This window comes from Balearica regulorum, chromosome 1 (genome assembly GCF_011004875.1).
Source record: "Balearica regulorum gibbericeps isolate bBalReg1 chromosome 1, bBalReg1.pri, whole genome shotgun sequence".
Taxonomy (NCBI): Eukaryota; Metazoa; Chordata; class Aves; order Gruiformes; family Gruidae; genus Balearica; species Balearica regulorum.
In genome coordinates, this window is record NC_046184.1 from 95,882,807 (window position 1) to 95,906,587 (window position 23,781).

At 39.1% G+C, this 23,781-nt stretch overlaps 1 long non-coding RNA gene across 2 annotated transcripts in view; it reads left to right on the plus strand.

The window, feature by feature from the left end:
* The first annotated feature begins 4,643 nt into the window (after positions 1 to 4,643).
* Positions 4,644 to 23,781, plus strand: part of LOC142603952 (uncharacterized) — a 271,809-nt gene continuing 252,671 nt past the window's right edge. For both annotated transcript variants that reach the window (XR_012837848.1, XR_012837847.1), the window contains exon 1: positions 4,644 to 4,813. This is a non-coding gene — a long non-coding RNA (uncharacterized LOC142603952). The remainder of the gene's footprint in view (positions 4,814 to 23,781) is intronic.

Consider the following 23,781-nt stretch of genomic DNA (forward strand, 5'->3'; position numbering starts at 1 on the left):
GTTTTGTTTCTGTTTGCTCTGGAAATTTGCATTAAGAACCATTCTTACAGTCAACGCTCTTATCTAAAGCTATAATGAACCATGTTGCACTCCCACTTGGAAACTGGAGAGAAAAATGTTGATATATACATGTAAAATATACTAAACCAGCTGATGTTAACCATTTAAGGTGAAATAAAAAGCTATTAACCTGAGAAGCAACAGATAGTGTCTGTCGTCTTTGGGGAGAATGTGCTGTTCTGTATCTTGGTTCTATACAAACTGCACAGACTTTTAAGTTATGTTGTCAGTCATCCAACCGACCATTCATTGCATTATGTGTTCCCCCAAAAATAGATTAAGTACTGAACACAAGACCAGACTGGTAAATAATGCTAACATGCCAAATTAACTTGTAAGTTTTTTTGTTTTGTTTTTTTTTTAAACGGTTTCCTATGCACTTTGTGAGCTCTGCTGTACTTCAGTGAAAGGAATGTCTTTCAGCCTGGACTTGAAGACCAGTCCAGGTCTACCTGTTATGGCATCATCTTTTGTTACAATACCTTGTGGACACCAGAAGGAATTGAAGATTTGTAAAACTTAGGTAGTAAAAAAGTTCCTTTTGTTAACATTTTTCTTCTTTTTTTTTTTTTTTTTCTTTTTGCCATACAGTCTTAAAAAGAAGGTCATGCTTTTCTGGCCTTTGGCAGATTACAATGTATTCTGGGCAATTGGATATGGAGAGCATACTGAAACATTTCACATTATGTGTATTGTACTTGTTTGAAATGATAATTTCATACCTATAGTATGCTGCAGGCTCAAAAGTAGCCTGTGCCTCAGGTACTGTGTTTTATGCCTTTGCATTTTTTATTACTTCCTGTAAAGCTTCAAAAGGGAAATGAAATTATACTATACAGAAGGAACACTGCTTACCTCCAGTTGTTAGGGTCTGTATTTTCCACTGAAACCAAAGGCAGGAGTCTTACTGACTTGAAGAAAGGGGGTTTAATTTATCCTGGCTTGTTTACCAATGAAGAAATGTGAAAGAAATGTATATCCTTGTATCTGAAGAGAAGGTAAAAGAACAGCTAGCATGAGGAACACAAAAATCAGTTGGGCCAGAATAATTTGAGACTGTATCTGAACTTGGAGACTCTGACCGCCTCAATTTCCAGATTTGGATGAACAAGAAGCATTCTGGCTGCAGGCTAAGAGCCAGGTGCACACAACTCCCCCAAGCCAGCCAATCTTCCCATGACCTGACAAAACAGAAATGCATGCACGTAACCAAATAAAACTCCTAACTTTTAGCCAAGTTCTTGACCTGAATGTTGAGTGGATCAGGACCCAGGACTTTATATGTTTATATGCATATCATTTATATGCAACCTAAATAAATACTGTAGTCAGAGGTCATAGGGTCAGATTTTGAAAGGTCCCTGATACAATTTGTCAACTGTGTTCATTCACCTAACTCCTTTGGAAATTAATGCACAGATGCCACTGAGAATCTGGACATAGATGCTGACTTTCCCCTTTAAACACCAAAGAACGAAGATTTATGGTAGCACCCCGTAGGGGAATTTGGTTGGGAATGCTGTTGTAAGGCAAACAGTTGCGGATCAGGAAAAGTAACATTGGCAGTCGTTAACAGAAAATAGTAACAAAAAACATTAAACAGATTTCAGAAAAGAATGAGAAAATATTTGAATTCATACATTTAGAAATTTGAAGTAGAACAGTTCACAATGAAAACTATGAAAAGAACCAAACCACTAAGTTCTGTTACTATGGATATGGAATAAAAACTGCTATGTTTACTTTCCAAAGGGAGCACTAGGAGACCAAAACTTGACATTCATCTCTATAGATGTAAATTTAGCTTTTAGGAGTCATTGTCCCCTATGGACCTCTCTGTTCATCTCCAGGTTGAGTTTATTTTGCCTGCCAATAAAAAATGAATAGAAATGCTGAGATAGGTAATGATTATGGAACATAAACTCAGCACGTTTATGTGGCAAGGAGAATAGTCAAAGAGGAGGTATTCAAACCTCAAATTGTTTAGTTCACCATGCAGTTTGATTTGGGTGCTAGAAAAATACGAAACTTTCTAGAAAACAATTAGCATACAGTATGTTAAAAGCAGTATAAAGCATTTTGTACTTTAATGTATCAAACTTCATTATTCAGCATGGAAATCTATGTTAGTAGAACATCTCTACAGAAAGATCATCATGGTATTACAGGGAAAATTTATTTCTGAATCTGTGTCATTGAAGCTAAAAGAATTCAATATATCCTTTCTAAATACACACAAGGAAGGTAGAGGAGTTCACCAAAAACACAGAGGAATTGATTTTCTCACCTTTTTAACATATGTTTAAGATTCAGATTACTGGAAGGCAAGAAGAAATATTTCTCTGTTAGGCAGGATTAATGTTAGTTTTGTCTCAAACAGTAATGATTACTCACTAAAATCCTAATTAGTCATCCAGTAATGACTATATGGAGAAAACTTAGGTAAACCAGTTGTTTTTCTCTGGAGTGGAATACTTCCAAGTTTTCTGCACGTGGCACAATTTTAAGAAGTCTGTGCAGACAGCATTGGCAGCACTGGGCCTTTTAAGAAAAAAGTAAGCTGGTATTTCTGTGATTTATGTAAGGCTTACTAAAAAAAATAAAAATCCGTCTCTCTCTTGACAAAATCAAAGCTACCTACTTTTTCTTTGCAACACTGTTCACTTTTTGGCTAACTGCATTAAAGACAAAAGCCAAGAAACTTTAAAAAAGTATTATTTTCATTCTCCAAGTAGTCATTAAATCACTAAGGAGAATGAAAGTACAGATGCCTTTGTTCATTATTATACAAAAGCTTTACAAATTCAAATCAGCACTAGACCCTTATGCCATTTCTAACTTCCTTGACATTCTTCTCTGAAAAAAATATAAAAAAGAAGACTTTTTTAATAGTATTTTTCTATCACAGAAACCATCTCTTTTGCTTTGGTTTCTTGGATAATATTGATGCTGCATTTTCCTGAGACCTCCCTCTTGTTTAATAATTTGTAAAAACATCCAAAGTTCAATATCAGTGAATGAAGCATCCATAATCAGTGCATCAGCTGAGGATCTGGCCCCATATCACAACACATTTCTGTATATACTCCACCAGCTTGTTACAAGCAACACAGCTTTGCTCTTCTAGCACTGAAAGTTGCCTAGAGGTCATGCAACAACAGAGGCCACCAGTATAGCCTGAATAATGACTTTCATCTGGGGCCACTGCAGAAGGCAGAGAGTCAGATGAAGTCTTATTGCTCCTTTTGCTCTGGGTTGCTGTTCTGGAAGGTACATGCTAGGCAAGGTAATCACAGTGCAAACTGGTTTAGGTAATGTAAGAGAGTAACAACAAAGTTATTCTATAGGTTCTGGCCAGAAAGCAGAGAGGAAGGCTTTCAAAGAGAGCTGAACTGGAGAATTCCTTCAAGTTTCTCCTCCTAGCCATGCATTCCCATCATCTTATAACTGAAATAGTCCAGAAGCAGCAGAAGAGATGGAAATAAACAGTGCCTGACAAATTCATGCAAATATTAATTATTCTTCTGGGAGAAAATCCAAACTAAGGTCCATTGGTGCACAGCATATAACCAGATTTTATGTTTTGGAGGTATAGATCACCCCATGGTTTCCATCTGTTGCTGATATAATTCTGGTGAAGACATATTCAAACTACCGTCTGTCTTTTCAGGTACTTCATCAGCTAAATGAATTTTAATATGTTTGATTATATACTCCCCACATCAGAATAACTGCAAAACATTCAAACAGGGGGCTATATTGAGGTGAGAGTCATTATTTTTTGCACAATTGACCTAGAATGCACCATGTTTGCAGAAATCTGCATCTTATCCCTGTTGTCCTCAGTTAAATCTACCAAGCCTAGGAATTTATATAAATAGATTGGTATCCCATTTCCACAGAATAGCTATTTGATCTTCTAGAAATTTTTCATGTTACTAACTTAAGTGAAATACTTTTGCTAAGAACTTCATAATTGTGCCTATTTGTTTATTTTTTCTTTAAATCTCTAGTTCTACAGTATACAAATGCCAAGAATATTCCAAGTCTCAGAGCAGAGATCTCAGAAAAGCAAATCTAAATAACACTAATGTCAAGAAAAGTAATTCTGATTGCTATCTTCTTTATCAGTTATTACTAGGCAGAGAAAAACCCACAATGACAATTTTGCCTTTAAGTTTGGTTATTCACCATAGACAAAGCTCAGGCTCATTGCAAATTCTCCTCATAGCGTGACCAACAGAAGTATGACTCTGGTGTACCTTTTTGGAGCTAATTAATTAGGTCAACTCTAACCACTGAACCCCTTCCCAGGTTATTTCTATTGGTAGCAAAAAGCAATCAACCAGCCTTGAATACATTGAAGCCAAGTAGATGAGCCCATTCCACGAGGTCTCTTGGCTCCACCCTTGTTAAATGAAATCTTCTGGGACAGGGTCATCTGACCTTTACTATGTAGGAAACTGTACAGGAAATGTGAGAATGTGGGGAGTGTAACACCAGTGGAATTTGAGGCTGAAGTTACTTGTAGGTTGCTTTCCTGTGATGGTGAAATGGACTTGGTATTCTCCAGTGGTTTACCCTTTCCTCATGCGTTCTATGGTTTCTGTGAAATAGTTCTAGAGACTATGTGAAGTAGTTAAATTAAGTATGAAATGTTAGTGCCTCCCAAGTGCAGCAAGACTCTGGTGGTGCCACCTCACTGTATAAGCTGAGAGCTTGTTGGAAGTGGCTGAAGTTTGGAAGCTGACGAGTAAGTATTCCTGTGTTCTGTGGTTGTTGCTGAGGAGTACAGGCTTCCTTCACCTTACCTATGTTCAGTGAAATTACTTAGATTCATTCTGAAATTTTTTTTTTTTTTAAACTTCTAATAAAAGCTCAAGTGCATATGGGTAGGCTTGATCCAGAAGAGCAGTGTTAAGTGTTTGTTATGATTAAACAGCTTGTGTGAAATTGTACCTTAATGTGAACCAATTTTTTTCCATGTGGCTGAGCCAAACCTTTGGACCTGTCCTTGAGCTTGAATGCATTTTTAAAATAATACTTTCTTATATCTGTGAGACTTATCAACTTGTGCAGTAAATTATTGTAGGGAATGAGGATTCAAATAACATGTTGGGTTGGCAGAGGGGAGCTAAAGCAAATGGGGAAAAATGTAGAGCATATTCAACAATTTACAAAATGCTGAATTTTTCTCATGTTCTCTGTCATTTGTTTCCTAAACCTAGTGTTTAAGTGATTTTATTATGTCATCGAAGTAGTCCTCTTGTTGGAGGAAAAATATTTGGTATATCTTTATTTTACCTGTCTGTCTCTTTGTATGTATTCTCGAGCTCAGACTTAGGAAGTACTGGTATTTTTTGGAACAATGCCAAGTAGGATTATCATCTTTCTGTTTTGGTTTAGGCGATTATAAAATATTCTTCTTTGAATTAAAGGAAGTTTAGAATATATGGCCAAAACATGTAGCCATTTGAACTAATACCTTGAAAAGTGGTAAGAGATGTGTCATTTCTAAGATTTTTATCTTAGAACATCTATGTTCTTGAAGTATCTAGGATTTAAATGCTGCTTTATCAGATTTCTTGTCCCTTGCTAATTCTGGAATATGCTAGTTTTAAGTGATAAATCTTGAATTTATTTTAAAAAAATTATTTCAAAACTTTAACAAAAAATGCTGAAAGGATAAAAGTCATTATCACTATTAGAATCATAGAATCATTTAAGATGGAAAAAACCCTTTAGGATCATCAAATCCATCCGTTAACCTAGTACTGCTAAGTCCACCACTAAACCACATCTATGCATCTTTTAAATACCTCCAGGGATGGTGACTCAGCCTTGATGACTCTTTTGATGAAGAAATTTTTTGTGATATCCAATCTAAACCTCCCCTGGTACAACTTGAGGCCGTTTCCTCTTGTCCGATTGCTTGTCACTTGGGAGAAGAGACCAGCAGCCTCCTGGCTGCAACCTCCTTTCAGGGAGTTCTAGAGAGCCACCAGGTCTCCCCTCAGCCTCCCTTCTCCGGGCACTAAACCACCCCGGTTCCCTCAGCCACTCTTCCTAAGACTCGTGCTCTAGACACTTCGCCGCCCCAATTCGGGCGCGCTCCAGCACCTCCGTGGCTTTCCTGTCGCGAGGGGCACAAAACCCAACACAGCGCTCCAGGTGCGGCCTCCCACCGCGGTGCCCAGCACAGCGGGACCATCCCTTCCCCAGTCCAGCTGGCCATGCTACTTCTGATATGAGCCAGGCGCTCTTGGCCACCTGGGCACGCTGCCGGCTCATGGCCAGCCGGCCGCCAACCAACAGCCCCGGGTGTTTTCTTCCACTGGGCAGCTTTCCAGCCACTCTTCCCCGAGCCCTACATGGGGTTGTGGTGACCCAAGCGCAGGTCCCGGCACTTGGCCTTGTTGAACCTCAGGCACTTGGCCCAGGCCCATGGAGCCAGCCTGTCCAGACCCCTCTCTAGAGCCTTCCTACCCTCGAGCCCATCAATACTCCTGCACAACATGGTGTTGTCTGCAAACTGATTGAGGGTGCACTCGATCCCCTCGTCCAGGTCATTGGTAAAGATATTATAGAGCACTGGCCCCAGTACTGAGCCCTGGGGAACACCACTTGTGACCGGCCTCCAACTGGATTTAATTCCATTTGCCACAACTCTTTGGCTCTGGCCATCCAGCCAGATTTTTACCCAGCAAAGAGTATGCCCAGCCATGAGCAGCCAGTTTCTCCAGGAGAATGCTGTGGGAAATGGTATAAAAGGCTTTACTAAAGTCCAGGAACATCCACAGCCTTTCCCTCACCCACTCAGCAGGTCATGTTGTCATAGAAGGAGATCAGGTTAGTCAAGCAGGACTCGCCTTTCATAAACCCCTGCTGACTGAGCCTGATCACCTGGTTGTCCTGTACGTGCCATGATGTTGCTGCTGCTGTTGATGCTCTTGGCATTTTTTTTCAATTTTTTAGTAGAATGTAGAAGAGAGAGCATGCTAGAGTTTATCCTTAGTTTGTAAGTATTGGATAGCTGTATATTTATTGGTTAGACTTAATATTGCTTAATTAACATAATTTTAAGGGTAATAATCAGTCTTCCATGTTTAGCTTGAACTATTGTGTCAATATGTATTCAAGACACTGAAGGGGTTTTCTTTAAATTCCTTTGTAGGGTACTCAGCCTCAAGGAGTGCACATGCATAAAGAATTTGTAGTTAATTTCTAAAGTAGTGCTAGGAATTATTGTGTATATGCAAATCCTTGCAAGTAGAAATGAATTTGTTCTTGTATTCTGTTTAATTTTATTTTCTTTGGGATATAGTTCAGTAAAAAGTTCATGTGAATCTGTATGTGTGTGGCTTTAGCTAAGATTTACTGTTCTTGGTAAGCCTTGTCCTAAGAGTCCTGTCTTGCGTCAGACAGGAGGAAAGGAGGGAGTCTTGGTAGAAAGGTGCCATTTAAGGGGATACATTTTGTTTCTTTGCAGAAAAATAAAATGAGCTAGTAGTATCAGTACAAATAAATGTTTCATAAATGACTTAGTAGCAATGTAGACACAAATGAAACTGTAGTCAGAGGCTTGTCTTGGTTGTCCAAGGCTAATGCCACTAGAGCAATACAAGTTCATTCACTAGGATAACTATGGACTCGTGTAGATTCTGGGAGTGCATGGGTTTGCTCCCATTATTACCTTCTACAAGATGTGTTGAGCATGGAGCTTAGTTTCCGTATCTGTAATGTGGGAATAATCATCCTCCCCATTGCTAGTGTACATCTTATGATAAGTAGCTGCTTGTTATGCTGAACACAAGCTACAACCTATTTTCATTTATTGCCTCTGGTGTGACTGAGTACAGCAGAAGCAAATCTGAGACCCTAAGAAGAGGGAATATATCAGGATGTGCATCCTTAAAACGCTTTTTCTTAAGTCTGGAAAAACCGGCAATAGTAAATTCAATTGGAATTGCAGACCAGTAGTACACTCTGTAATGTGCTGGAAGTGCAAAATAGCATATAGGTGCATTAGTCCAAGGATATCATGTATTTCAAAGCATTAAATAGCCATAATGGGGTGATACACTCGTATAATTACAGCTAGTGGCAGAAACAGAATTTGGAACCTGTTCCTGGGCACTTACAAGGGCTGTGTGTGAGGCAGCTGAATAGAAACAGCTGTATAAGACCATGATGGGTAGGTACATCACCTGTCCTTTAAAAACACCACCAGCAGCTTCTACTTCCCACCACTCTTGTTCTGTCAAAACCTCCTACTCAGGTGATGTAGACAGTGCTTTCCATGTTATCTTGTTCCCAACCTGTTAAAACTCAACTTAGTAGTTTTTGCCTTCAAAATGGATAGTAGTGGTAGTCTGTAGTGTTATATTGTTAATCTAAAGCATATTTTGTGGCTTTAAACAGAGAGAATCTTGTTTCTTGGTATTTAATAAGCTTTTTTCATTTTCTTTAAAGGAAAGGGAAAAAAAACCCGACCAAAACACTACTGAGTACAGAGCTTAGTAGCACAGCTTTCCAGTTATAAGAAAATAATGGATATCAGAAATATGGTTGCATATTTCTTCCTGACATGGGACTTTTCATCTCCTGGGGATGTGAAACTGTTCACCGCATTTTGTCTTTGGTGTTGAGCACATACTTCCAGTCCCAGTCATAAACCGTATTTGCACCAATGGGCTCATAGTGTGCAGATCTTGTGCTGGTTTCACCAGAAATACAAGGTGCAACCATAACTTCTAGACTAATTAGATGGCATTTTTAATTATTCTTTTTAGGTTTCTCATTCCCACATTAGTTTTAAACCTGGAAGATGAGCTGTCATTTAGAGCTAGTAACTGATTTGTAGGGATTTTGTGAATATCTGTTGGAGATTATTTTCCCATAGGAAATTCCATCATCCACTTTAAAATTGGACTGTTACCTAGCAGTTGATACAAATGGGTGGGTTTGGTATAAAACTCAAGGGGATGTTATTTTTTTATGTATATGTGTTCATGTTGCAGAGGGTCTGGGGGGCGTTGTTATTCATACTACTGTTGTTTCTGCTGGCTTTGACAAAATAGCAACTTGTTCTACTAATGAATGTTTAAGGTGCCCGTTTTTTCTCTCCAGTCTCATGCGTGCTGCAGGGAAGTATATTCCGAAGGGAACACTTCATGACACAAGTATTCATGATATAACAGTATAGTTCCCAAAGTGTAGTCTCTGCTTTATTTCCTTGACAGAGCTCTTCCATTGTTTCCTGTGGTCAGCCTCGTGAAAGATAGGGATGAATAATCATGGGAACCACATCACCTTGAACTTTGGACAGATTCACATCTGCATAGGAATAGTGTAGATTTCTGAATGCAGGGGAGGATTTGCAAAAATCATTTGGTATTCCTCTAAGCTTGCCACTGGGAAAGTCAATGGTAAAACTTTTAGACTTTAAGGAGAACCTGGCTGTGCCAACATTTAACCTTAGTTGCTCAGGTTTGAAACAAACGTGTCCATCTAGAGTCTTGGCAATGGTATCAAAATGTTTTTCTTAATCAGTGCATGCAGTCCAAATTAAAACTGTTTCTAAAAGCAGTTGACCAGCTGATGTATTAAAAACTGAAATTAATTTCCTTAGTCACCTTCTTGAAATGATAACTTCTAGGAATCTATAGGCTTTTTATTTATATACTGTGAAAACAGCAGTTACTTACAAACAGTACATTCTTACAAAATTTCACTTATTGTAATGAAAATAACACAAAAGCCTCACTGCAATAAGTATATAGGATAGATCACTGCTTTAAACTCTGCAGTAATTAAACTTCACAAGTTTGCAAAACCTAGGTTAAGAAATAAACAGCCCAATAAACTATGGCTTCTGACTGTTTTATATATTACATTCATTATTTCAAGCTTTTCTCTAGAGGGACTAGAATTCTTTCTACTTTTTGTTGAATGTACTAAAATGTTCAGTTTAGCTACGTGATGTGGTGAAGATTTGCTGAATATTATGTTAATTCTAATAAAGGGTAGACAATCCACTGCAACCTGACACTTATTCTTTCCATTACAAATTCATTCAGTATCTTTTGAACTTCTGTCCTGCTTGCTCTTATGAGTCATGTTATGATAACAACTGTAGTTTCTATTGGAAATCAAGTCTGTACTGTATTAGGACTTTGTACTGTAAGAGAACACCTCTAAAACTAACTGCCAATTCCAGTGTAGATTTATCCTGGGGGGAGTGTGTGTGTTAGTTATTTTCTTCTCTCTTTCTCCCCCAGCTGCCAGAAAGAGCTAAGAATTGTTGTATTGTTTACTTATCTTTGGTGAAACCTGTCTTCCACTTCAACCAAGTGTCAATTCACTTCTCAGCCTGAAGCTTCAAATCAGCAAGGCTTACTTCTAAGGAGAACGCCTGAGCTAGATTTTTGTGGGCTATGAAGGCTCTTGCTCCTTCTTAAGGAAGTCATCTTTATGTGGAAGGCCTCAAAGGTTTGGGCCAGAGCTCAAGATTTGCACATAGCTGGAGTTAAAAAAAAAAAAAAGGTAAAGAAAAAATCATGCAAATTTATAGTGAGGAATAGTATAGGCAACATACAAGGTCGGTGAATCAGACATAGATTTACCAGTAAGGAGGTATTGACACCTCCTGCTGTGGCTTATATTTTTGCAATAAAGCAACAGGTAAAAGCAATGATGCTGCCACCCTTAACTATCCATTTCTTGGATGTTAAAAGAAATGTTCTTTCTCTGATGTAAACTTTGAAACAGGCATTACTGGCTGATAAGCTCCTGAGAAATACCCCTGAACAATTGCAGGTGACACAAATCATGCTTTTTGTTTGAATGAATGCACATGTGCTCCTCAGGTATTGGTTCATCTCTAATCGCCTACAGCACTTTCCACTTCACCCATTTTGGACTGCCTTGGTAAAACCAAAAGAACTAGAGGATCTGATTTCAATTTCTCTCCTGGAATTTCTACCCAACAGAGGTACTAGTAGTTGAAGTTCAGCATTATCCATCTCTTAACACTTAGAAGCATTGTCTCTGGGTTTTGTTTCCTTTCCTTTTGTCCACCTTCCACCTTTTTAAAGGCTAAGGTATCAAAACAGATTATGCTAAATTCTGTCACTAATGGGATATATAACAATACAGATCTTCCACCCCACCTTCTCCCTACATGAAATGAAGAAGTAAAAAGAGGCCATGGGCTTCCATTACCTATAGTACATCTGTAGGATCAGTAGGGATCTGTTTGGCTTTTATGAACACAGGTGCAATTATAAACATCTGAAATTGGAGTGACTTTAGTAACACTGCTGTGCAAAAGCCTCTCTCCTTTATAATTTTCAAAACACTGTACAAACACTACAGACAGCTGTAATGATCAGTGGTAATTTTACCTAGCTCTTTATTTTGCAGTTTGAACATGCATTTACCTATTTTATTGATCCATAAGCTGAAGCCAAAAGAGGAAAAAAGCCCAAGCTATCTCTACTAAAACCAATGGAGAGGGTCTGTACTGCTTTTAGAACAAATCAGATCATGGATCAGATTGAGCATCTTGCCTGAGGCCATTTAATAAATACTTTATACAGGTAGGAGTGGAACAAAGGAACCATATATTCTATAATAATTGTGCTCTAACTACTCAACAATGAAAGCATAGCAGTAAATGTGTCTTTTGTTAATGTCCTTTTAGCAGTAACGCTACCAACTCTGTTTTTTTTATGAAGCAAACCATATTTTTTTTTGTTTTCTAATGTTTAAGAGATTCTTAAAGATATATGGTCAAATTCAATCCTTTGTGCAGTTGGAATTTAAGTGTACCTATCAATGGAATAATGTATTGGGCGTTTTCACTGGTGTATCAGAAAGCAAATTTAGCCGCCCTAAAGTCAAATAAGAAAAAAATGCTCTTAATTGGATAAAATCTAATGGTCATCTGTTTATTAGTGGTTTTAATGCTGACCTGTAGATTTAGAGTAAAGAGTAAATTATTCCTGATTTCCACATGACCATAAAGCAGATATTTAAGCAAAAGAAAACTGCAAAGCCCCAAACATATTTGTTCTTTGTGCCTTTTTTGTCTGCCTGTGCATTATAAAGGGAAGAACTTTAGGTGGTAAGGATGAGGTTGTCTTTGCTTTTGACAGTCAAAGTGAGTTGAGCTTTTGGTTCCATCTTCAGACTCTAGTGAGGTGCCTGAGGCAGTATGAGTAGAAGATGGAAAAAGAATCTCTTCAAAAAGATTCAGAAATCATTTTTATAAGTCTGTATTTCCTTGCCTGACTTGACAGTTTTATTTCTTTGTAGTGCCAGTGGCTATTGCTGTCTTTGAGTCTCCTAACTCAACATACTGCAGTAAAGCACTTAATATCTTACAGAATTTGAAATTGTTTTTACTAAGGCAAAGTGGGGCGTGGGGGAAGAGAAGCAACAGAGATGGTGGGCTTAGAAACAGCTGCAACTAGCTCATTACAGGGCTTTGAGTTCTGGTTCCTCTTGGAACCCTGTGGTAATTCAGCTTTAAGCAACAGAAGTCTTGAGAGATGGTGAGTTGAAAGCCTCAAGGAAGAACAGGGTGACACACTGAAGCAGGTTAGGCAGCAAGAAGATATATATGCAGCACAAAGCAAAAACTGTAATAATCCTTGTCTACATCAATATACCCATTGAGTGATATTTTTTTTTTCAAAGCCACATATAACTGTTTCAGAGGCACCGCATGGCTTTTGATGCCACATGTCCACTTGGAGCTCTTCTTTTCTGATTGCGTGCTGCTCAATATATGCACAGTAGTGTGGGAAGTAGTGTATCAGAGCTGCCTGGCTATGTCCTTCTCTTTTAAAGCAGTTGGGAAGTGAGTCTAATAGTCTGGGTGGTGCAGAGGAGCCAGCATGGAAAAAAAACCACTTCCACTACTAGCTTCAGGATCTCTACCTTCTGAATTGCTACTTTTTAAAAGAAATAAAATATAAAAACACTTGGAAGCCTTAGGCCAGAAGGAGGAGGTTGCAGTAGCCATAGAATTGGTCATAAGCAAAAATAGTGGTGGTTCTTTGTCACGTGGTAACTGCCTTGTGCCTGGAATCACTGTTCTCCATATTAATAGAGGAGTGCTCACCCAGGTGATGAGAGTAAATTTTTTATTGTTTTCAGGACTCTTATTGGAGTTTATAGGAAAACTTGATTGAAGGGAAATATACTCACTAGACTCGGGAATCTCATGTAAAGAATTTGGGGGGTTCTATCTGTATTGAAATAATCAAGGGTGAAATTTTATTTTATACTTCCATCAGCCCTGTATTAAAAAAAAAAAATTCAGGAGAAAGGGCAGGGGCACCAAGTTGGCTCTGGGCAGAACAGTGGCAGTACTAGCTATATGGATATCACTTATGTGCTGCTTACATTTGGACATCATCAGTTTTGACAACAATAACTGAAATGGGAAAGATAGTAGGAGATGGGGAGCGCTGTCATTCTCCCCATGCAGCGCTAGGCTGGTGGGATATCACTGATGTCATCGACAAAGAGTTGCGGTACCAGACCGTTATATTTTCCTCACTCTATATGTTGAGGAGAGAAATACTGGGTATGTCCAAAGCTTTATCAGGAGCTACTACTGTTTCTGACCCTGCTGTCTCATTTGCATACTGTTTTAAGAGCTCTGGCAGAGCTGTTAACAAGGCTTATGACAGGGTGAGGGAGGAAAGAAAATGAAATTCATGCAGTAGCAGAGAAGAAAAGGCAGAAGGAGAAAGCCTGGGGGTAAAGACGGAAGATGAATATGCTGTTTGGGGATTTTTGAGACAAATTGCCCTCTGAGGGAGATTGTGCTCAGCACATGCTTTGCTCAGTTACTCAAAACAGAGATATTTTGAAGCTACAGGCCTAAAGCATATAACTTGTCTGCCCTGCCACACTTGCATATCCTTTGGGGATCCCTGCTGCTATGATCTCCTAACTTAGCAAAGCACATGAAAATCATGCAACTAGTTACCACTGCCAAATAACTGTAAATTTTTAAATCAGCCCATCTTTGCTTTATAAATCATTCTATTTTAATTTAGACCTAATGCACCACACAGAAAATATGGCAACACTTTTCTTGGCTTAAATGAAGCAGTCCATTAAGCAGACCTATCTATGGGTCTAAATCCAAGCCTACAGTACTGTGGCAGAACAGCTCTGGATTTCTCTACAACTTGGTATAGCTTTATTTTTTTTTTCCCCTTTTCCATGGAGGAATATGGATTTGCAATTATGCTAGAAATCAAGAATACACAAACTTGCAGTTGATGCCTGTTGTGTGGCCTCTAGCCAACTCTCTTGGTGTAGTATCCATAGACTTTTCTGCCAAAATCCTGACTCTTACAAGCTGAGACTTTAAAAAATTGAATTCCTGTAGTTAATCCCCAGTTCATTAGGTACCTTAAAAGCATGTAATACCCAAGCTTTAGATATCAGAGCATTAAAATTCATGCTGTTATTTGTTGCTGTCAATTTGTACATATATGACACAGGATACAACTTAATACCTAGCACAAGATAACGAATTCTAAAAAATTCTAGAATAAAACTACGGGTGCCTGCTTGGTATTTTACAAGCAATCATAACTTTTGCCAAGAGAGCAGACTTTTCTTTTAGAGTATATCTCTTTTCTCTCTGCAGTGAGAAGATAGAATATATAAACTATATAACAGCCAAGGGGCTTAATATTCAGTTTTGCTACAACAGATTTGTAAGTGAGGGAGGAGTGGTTGGGGGGAAACATTCTGCTCCCTTTGCTCTTTCAGAGTTATAACTTTGGAAAATGAAAAACTTTATTCTCTTTGCTGTAATACTTTTGATATTGGCACTGCTAGGCAAGAGTAATCTTCACTTACCTGATTAATGCACCAGTGAAGTTTTTCATGGTAGTGCCTGTGCAATTATTAATACTTCTGAAATTTTCAGTGTCCAGTGGTGGGACACAAGTCAGAACTTGTGAGCTTAAAAAGTGCGTCAAAGGGTAGAACCCAAGTAGGTAATATGCGAATTGGAGAACCAGTTTGACGTTCAGGTTAAATGAAAAAAGCAGGCAGCAGAATTATGAAAAGTTTTTCCTCTAATGAGACCCAAGTGAATGAAACCTAATTTGAATCTCTTTAATAAAGTAACAATTTGCAGATGACATTCAGCCTTCTAGGCTGTGCAAGGCTTAGTATCAAATGTAACCATGCTTTCTTCTGAAGAGGTCTTGAACTAAGGGTCCTGCCCACAGGATACTCTCTGGACAAGACGACTCCAAGGTATTCAGAGATGGTGGTTGTCCTGCAGGCTCCCCAGACAAAACAGGATACACAGGACCAAGACAGAGACAGAAAGTGAATGCTTTGTAGCTTAGAGCAGGGGGAAGGAGTGAGAGAAAGGATGAGAAGAGATCGACAGAAAAGTTTGGGGAAACTTTGATGTAACCTCTACTATAGGTATTCGTTTCTAAGATGAATGCCTGAGAAGGCTAGAGGGATCTAACACAAGGGTGGGTGGAGGAAGGAGGGCTTGCTGGTTTCTGTGGACAATACATCAATCCTTATTCCTCATGGCCTCGACACTCCCTTGTCCCGTCACTTCTTTTTAGCCAAAATTACTAAATAGCAGATACCCAACTGCTTCAAGTGAAATACAACTAAAGCCAGGGGAAGAAAGTACAGTAGTGACACACCCCTACATCTAGTCATCTGGCAGAAGACTCTGACAGCCAATGTCTCAGCTGCTCCAAAGCAGCAGGTGTCTTGGTGTGCTCATAAAGGCTGACTACTGCAAATTTTCCAAAAATCTATGAATATGTCTGTACCCATAATGTAAGATAAAGATTCATTATGAGAAACCTGATATATTCTTTATTCAGTTATTTTCCCCCACCCACAGTGGGACAGCTGCTGCTGCTTAAAAATGAAAGTGAGAGCAGCAGGTGAGATGGGAGAGATGCTTTACATACCTGACAGTTTTTTCACATCTGAAAATCACGTACGTGTTTTGAGTGCTGTATTCATTGAAAGGTGATTAACCAGCTAGGCTAACTTAATAGCTGCTTCCCATTAGGTATCCACAGAAAAAAACCCCACACCAAAAACAAACCCAAAAAACAAGTGATTTGTACCCAATATACTTGGAGGTAACAAGTTACACTATGTTCTGCTTAAAATGTGAATGTAATACTTGGAAATGTCTAGTTTATGTAAGGTACAGTGTTCTGTGAGCCACAGATAAAAGGTGCTGAAGATTTAAAGCAAAGAACCTTTCCAATACTAAATACTACCCTGTTTGCTTGGCAATGAGAATGCCTGTATTGTTCATCTGGACAAACAGTCTGCAAGTTGGAAGATCTATTAGAAGAGGCCTTCTTCAGACAGGTGAAACAAGCCTCATATTTTCAGGCCTGAGTCTTCATGGGAGCTCTAACCAGTCTGGTATCTGCTGAAAGGGTAACACAGAAGGGCTCAAGCAATCCAGAAGGTTTTAGGATTGCATTGATGATTCCTTCACCAGCTGTGTCAGGAAGGTCCTGACAAAGGGAGGTATTCTGCTGGACCTAATACTTACGAGGAAGAACTTGTCAGGAATATGAAAGGGCAGCCTTGGCTGCACTGACCATGGGATGCTGGAGCTCAAGATCCTGAGAGAAAGAAACAAGGCAAATAGCAGGATCACAACCCCTGGACTTCAGAAGAGCAGATTTTTGGCCTGTTGAGGAGTCTGCTTGGAAGAGTGCTACAGGATGTAGTCTGAGAGATCTGCTTGGGTTTTTTGTTGTTTTTCTTAAGAATCACCTCCTCCAAGCTCAAGAATAGTCCATCCCAACATGCAGGAAGTCAAGCAAAGGTGGTAGAAGGCCTGCATGGGTGAACAATGATCTCCTGATGAAATTAAACATAAAACAGAAGGGTACACAAGGTACAAGAGTGTCAGGTGACCTAGGAGCAGTATTAGGGACTGGGTTAGGAATGCTAAAGCCCACCTAGAACTGAATCTAGGAAGGGTCCTTAAAAGCAACAAGAAGGGCTTGTACATATAACAGACTAAGAACTGTCCATGATATGCACATGACATGCTAATATCAACTAACGTGTTAATATTTAAGTCAGCATGGTCAAACTGGTGATGCTTGGCTTGGGTCTAGTACTTGGGTCTCTTTCTGGTGTGTATAGTTTTCCTTACAGGAGGTAGGAAATGGTTACTTGGACAGCTAGCCTATACTGCTGGGTTTTATGTGCTTGGTCACATGTAGACAGAAACATCTCTGCATCTATGGCAGGCTGGATGGGGGGTGGGAAGGAAGTGGTATTGGAGTCAAACCTCTTCTGTATGAGTCTATAAAAACATTGTCTGTGAAGAGAAGTATCAAAATATGACTTTTGTCTGCTGGTTCCCTGTAACTGTGGGACACTTCCTGTGTTTGAGCAGGGCTCACTGGTTTGTTTTTTTTAAATGTCTGGAAATAGTAATGGTAATACCCATGTTTTGAAATAGGTTTTAGATAAGTGAGAGTATGCACTAATAAATTTAGGGCATTTATAGTTGGTTCCCTCTTCTGCTGCAGAATTTCATCTTTGCATCTTCTACCTCTGATAGATGTGATCTCTTCTTACATTCCGTTCCTGTACATTTTCCTGATTTGAAACCTCCTATAGGCCTAAGGAAAAAGAGGAAACTGAACAGTGTATGCCTAATGTCATGGGGAAAGTTCTATGCTTTTCCTTTGTGCCTCTAATACTGTCACCAATACTTTGGCTCTAAGCAGTTTCATCCCTAATAGCAAGTTTAAGTGTTAAAGCAAAGTTGGTTTTCCATGTTATTAGCTTATCTGGGTATTGATTTGGTTGATTCTTGTTAGTCACTGTTTTGACAAATCTGATCAGCTGGAAGGGCAAGACACATCTTCAAGTCTGGGGGGGCACCTATCCTTTCTACATCTGGTTTTACAGAACTACTATGTAATAGAGTGCACTTGTATATTTAGTAACACTGTGTGGCAAATATATGGTTATGTACAGTAAACTCCCAGTTATCCAAGCCTCCATTTATAAACAGTCTCTGTAATTCCCTCTTCTCTTGACTGCTGATCATTTGAACTCCACGTTATCCAAATACACTGGATAAACCAAGTGTGGTTTGGCAACCAGGCTTCTATTTAAGCCTGATTCATAATGTGGCAATAGTCCAGTAATGATACATATCCACTTTTCCATAACGTACTCAAAAACCTGTGGATAAAACACGGTTGCATAAATGCTAGGACTGTTTTGCTTCAAATTACAGTGGTGGGAAATGAGAATATTTTTAAGAGCACATAAATAAATGTTTCCTGCTTACTCAGTTAAAGGACTGTAAGGATCAGTGTAAATGCCTCCATAATGCTTTCCATGATGCTTTCCCTCACTTTCCTGAAAATATTCTAGATATGGAACCTCTTATTGGGTGTGAATAAAGCCATTTGAATCTGACCCTTTTTTTGTATATTTCTACAAGCTAATGTTGGTAGCATGCTGCTCAGGTCCCACCTTTGTCCACTACCTATGCTCTGGAATAGTGAAACCACCTCCACTTTCCCTCCACTGCAGAAACTGTTCCTTCCCAGCTGGTGGCCTAGATGTGACTCCAGCCACACCCCCACTTGTATCTCCTGCTTTAAAATAGGAGATTATAGTAAAACTTTCCTGAGGCTTGTGTCGTATGGAGGGAGATATAGCTTGTGTGATTCAAACTCTTTACAGGCGTAGTCCCCTCCTTCTGAGAGGGGTATGACAACCTAGTTCCAGTTCAATAATCCATAGAAAGGAGGAAGAGTTCCCTCTTCGTAAGGTTTTGCCTGCTTGCTGCCCTTGTAGGCAGTCTTACAACTGCTTCAGCTCTTTGATACTTCCTTGGGTGCCTGTTGCTGGAGGAATTCCTCTGTGTTTCTCTGGCAGGCAGAAAATTCTCTCAGACCTGTAGTCAGAAGTATCTGTTTCTGTAGAACCTGTAGGCAGCGCTGCGTTAAACAGTTGTGTTTAACTGTCTGAGGGTAACCTAGCGCTGTGACTTACGTACGCCGTGTACTGCTATGTGAAGCCTGACCCAAGTCTGCGGCAAAGTAAAGATATGCCCAGCAGAAACAATTTACAGGACTGAAGCCTTTGTTTCTCACTGTGCAGATGGTATATGTTTTGTTTACTAGTGGTCATATGTTGCTAAGCTGTGCTTCCTTTTTAGGAAAAAAAAAAAAAAAGGAATTGCTGGGCAGCACAGTAGGGAGGTTATATGCGAGGCCCCTTGTTTGCTTTGCTGTAGCTGCTCCTTTGAGGTCGAGTGGCATATTCTCTATGGAAGGGAGATGGCTCCTTCCCTAGGGTCCAGCAAGCCTCTTTGGGAAAGAAATGTACCTTTAGGGTATGAGAGGGAAAACCAGTGAGATGGGAAAAGTGTGCCTGTCTCCCACACATGTATACCCAGCTCAGAGTTGGCTGAAGTGGAAGAACAGCAAGGGGAGTGAAAAATCAGGCTTAGAGGTGGAAAAAAAGATATTTTTCACAGACTCCCCAAGTGGACTCTACAGACTTTGTTGCAGAAAACTGGTTAAGTGATGGCTGGAAAAGGAGCACACCTGAAAAAAGAATCCTTCCTAACAGCAGACAGGCATATTTGGTTACCATATTTCTATACTGAGTGTTTATATGTATTTCTATAACATGTTTTAAATGTATTGTTGAAATAAAACCTAGTATCCAGGTTTCAAAACCCTTTTGGTGAATTTTGAGGAGTTCAGCTTGTGAGAATCTTCAGGAAGATTCTCTTGAGAGTCCTTGCTGATTCTAGTAATTTTGAATTTGAGTAGGCTTACAAAAATTCCTTCCCAGAGGCAATAAAACCTCAAAAGTTTGTGGGTATCTTTTGCTTGTTTGTTTTTGAATTTATTTTTCTCTTATCTAAAGCAGAGATAAATTCTGTGAGTATTTGAATTTTGAATACTTTGAACAAAAAAAAGTAACTTTGCAGCCTAGAATAAATTTCCACAAACATTTAAATAAATGATTGTGAACACATTGGAAGTACCATTTTTCTATGAAATGTCACTATTGTCTCACTTAAGAAGATCCTGCTTTTCTAAAAGTAGTATTGACTCACTGGAATTTTTTTCTGACTGCTAAAGGAATTCCTGCTGATGACAAATTGTCTCTGTATGAAGTGTGAATCAGAATCCTCCTGACCAGTTGTGCTTAGTAAAGTTCCCACACTGTTTTTGCAATAGCAGTGGTAGTGTTTTTGTTTGCCAGACTATCCTGTCCAAAACTCTACTAACACTAGGTATGCTTTGCCTAATGAACCTGCTGTCCTACTTCCACCATGTTCTCAATGCAATTTTTAATGGAGTCTAATATCGTTCCTTTTGTCTTGTCTAGAGCCTTAGCTTTTTTTTTTCCCCTGGTAAAACACACAGATTCAGAAAGCTCAGATTCAGACTGTAGCTTTACTGTAAATCTACATGGCTGTGACAGTTCACATCACTTAATGATATGGAGCCTCAAGTGTTTCTTGATTTTGGTAAGGGTAATAGATGGACCTGAGACTTTTTCTAGCCCTGTGCTTCAGAATGAACACTTTGGGTTGGATTTAATGTCAAGATTCCTGCTGAATTCAGGAGAGAATGGATTAATACCTGGAAATGGCTGTTGTATCTTTGGTCTGTCGGAGATGTGGTTAGAGAAGTCTCACATTCTCTCGCTTAGTTAGCGTGTGACCTTTGTTAAGTCCTTCCACTTCTGCTTTCTTCATTTTCAGTAGGTAAAAGATGATAATGGTTACCAAATCTCTTAGGTTTATTGTGAGAATTAATAGACTAATAATTTTAAAGCCCTCTAGCTCATCAAAAGATAGTTCAGACTATTATTCTCACCCCCTGTTATTAATGACCTAAGAAGAGTTTGAGCTAGTGAAGAAGAGGTGAAAATATATATCCCATTATTAGTTCCAAGAAATATCCACCACTTGTAAATCATAAAAAGGAAGCACAAATTGTTTGGCAGGGTTTCCAACACTGGCCATGAATGATTCTTATCGAAATTGCTGAATCATTCTGCACAATGTTTTATGTTCTTAAACCCACATGTTCAGTAAATCACCCTGCAACTCCAATGTTATTTAAATTAACAAATGAGTTTTATCAGGCCATTAATTCAGGCTTTTAAAAATTTTATACAGCTGCTATAGATTTATGTAAAGTATTCAATATGCTTGATCATTCTGCATTGATTTTAAAATTCAAAAGCATCAGCCTGACCTTTAACAGCACCTCATTGGTTTGAACCTCCTTTAGCTTAATGGCCTTAATTTGCTTTAACTGAAACAGTTAAACAGGTCAGTGTGGAAAATTTAAGGACTGAAGTAAAAATGGTGAAAGGAGACACAATTGTAGAATACCTTTAGGAAGCAAAGGATGTGGGATAAAGAAAGATAAAGTAGATTTGGGCACGGTCCACTTGGAAGAGAAGATGATAAAAAGAAACAAGTATATATGATGGTCCCAAAGACCACAGGTGGTGTGGATGTCTTGCTGCCATTTGTGTCTTTGGAAGTCTTCTAAGATTTGGAAATCCCCTAAAGCCTTGATTCTTCTCCTCTTGAATTCAATAGCAAATCTTCTGATAACTTTGTTGGACAAAAATCGAGCTTTAACTGTTCCAGGTATCCCACAAAGAGGTTAAGGAGCACTTGTATAGGAACAATTAATAAGCAAGTATAGGCTGTATTTGAAGAACAGATGGGATAACTGCCCCTTTTTACAGCACTGATAGAGAAAGCTGACAGTGATTGCTGCCAGGGGTGTTGGAATAGACTTGATAGTTGCTTCTAGGGTATGGAGTAGTGAAATCACTTTTCTTAGAAGTGCAATTTTCAGCTTTTAGTTTTCTCTCTCTGCTTTGATCTTTCTAGTGGGAGTCCAGAATGGACTCCATTTTGTACTAGGTTTTCCTGTTATCAACTGGATACATGCAAATCTTGCTGTAGTGTGGTCATTTACTAAATTTAGTAAATAATTCAAGGCTTTTTATTATGCTGTTAATTTTCTTTAGTTGAAAGGCATGCTATTTCTAGCGGTGAGTGAACAGATACCAAAAGGTTTAATTGTAGAAGAGTTGTCATGTAGTTTGTATGATAATCAAGACAACTTTTCCAGGTTGGCATCTCTTCCTCTTCATCCAGGGGCAGAACTAAACTTGGAGGAGTATAAGGCTTTTCTTAGGATTATACTTCATATTGCTTGCTGAAGCCTTAAGACATTTTTCTCCTGGGAATAGGTGGTGTAATAGTAGTAAAAGTCTGGCCAGTACATTTGCATGACCCCAGTTGCTATTCACTGCATCTATTACAATCCAGTTGATTAAAGACTTTGTGACCAGCAGCCATGAGGATCCTGTCACCTACTGCTGCAATCTTTTAAGCCAGCTCTGTTGCTAGTTCTAGCAGCAGTTCTTCATGGATCACTGTCTGATTCAGATTTCTGACCTGATACCCTATTTGGGAGTAATGATGTTATTGCTCAGCTATCTCTAAATCCCATCGGTAGTATTTTTCCGTTGTCTCCCGATTTTCCTCAGTCACTGTTGTATGCTCCAGCTTACTGAGCTTCTAGAGAGGGGATATAAAAGTGAGTTTTGTATCTCTAGATATTCCACTCTGAAAGCATCTGAGAGCGATTAGAAAGTAATTACTTTGAAGTAATACAAGACTTGGGAAAAACATGAAGTATATGCACACCACTTCTGGGATTTCAGCATATGGCAGTGCTTCTCCCTGGTCAGAGGCTGTGGTGATGGACACTTGCACATCACAACAGTTGTACAGAGCTTGCTTCTCGCAGGTGAATGCTGAATTGCCCTCAAACTGTGCCCAATCCTATGTTTTCTTGGTCAGAAAGCCCATCTTTCACAGTGATGGGCTGATGCCTGACAGGCTAGTGTGGTTAATGTTCATGGAGTTGGTTGGTTGTGTTTTTTTAGGGATAGCTACCTGTAGTGTTTTCTGTTAGGATGCTGTGGGCTTTTGCGAATAGGTAGTCTTTTGTCTGGCCCAAAACCCAAGAGGGAAGACCAGTACAAAACAGAATTTGCAGCTTCTTTCAGACATGTTTCAGTCTCTAAAACATCCCACCTTAGCAAACTTGTAGACTTGCTCTTTAAATCCTTCTGGAATTTACATGTTCCAGGACTAAGCTGTGCTTTCCACTAACTATCCACTTTTATGTTTGTGGAAGAAGTAATGGTGCGTATACTAATAGTAGTCTGGTTTGTCACTGTACTGAGAGAGGATAGCATGGCCGTAGAAAGGGTGCAGAATGGCTGGATCTTGGGACAAAGTCTCTCACTGAATCTTGTTGTCCTCATTAATAACTGTTATCTTTTTGTAGTTGAAAGTAGAATGATATCTTCCTAGCTGCAAACTCTGTTACATATGACAAAATGCTGTGCTAAGAGCTCTGGAGGAATTCTCTTTGTCATCACTGCCGCATTTCTGTGCATGAGGTAATATAATTCTGAATTTCTGCACAAACATTTGGATAGAATCTGTTTCTTGTTCTGTTAGCATCCTGTTCTGATCGAGGGGATTAAACACTTGTGGAATCAGGTGCTCCTATGAAGGAGGAGATCAGTATCTGGTCCTAAAGCATCATAGACGTGATGGTGGGTCTTTAGAAG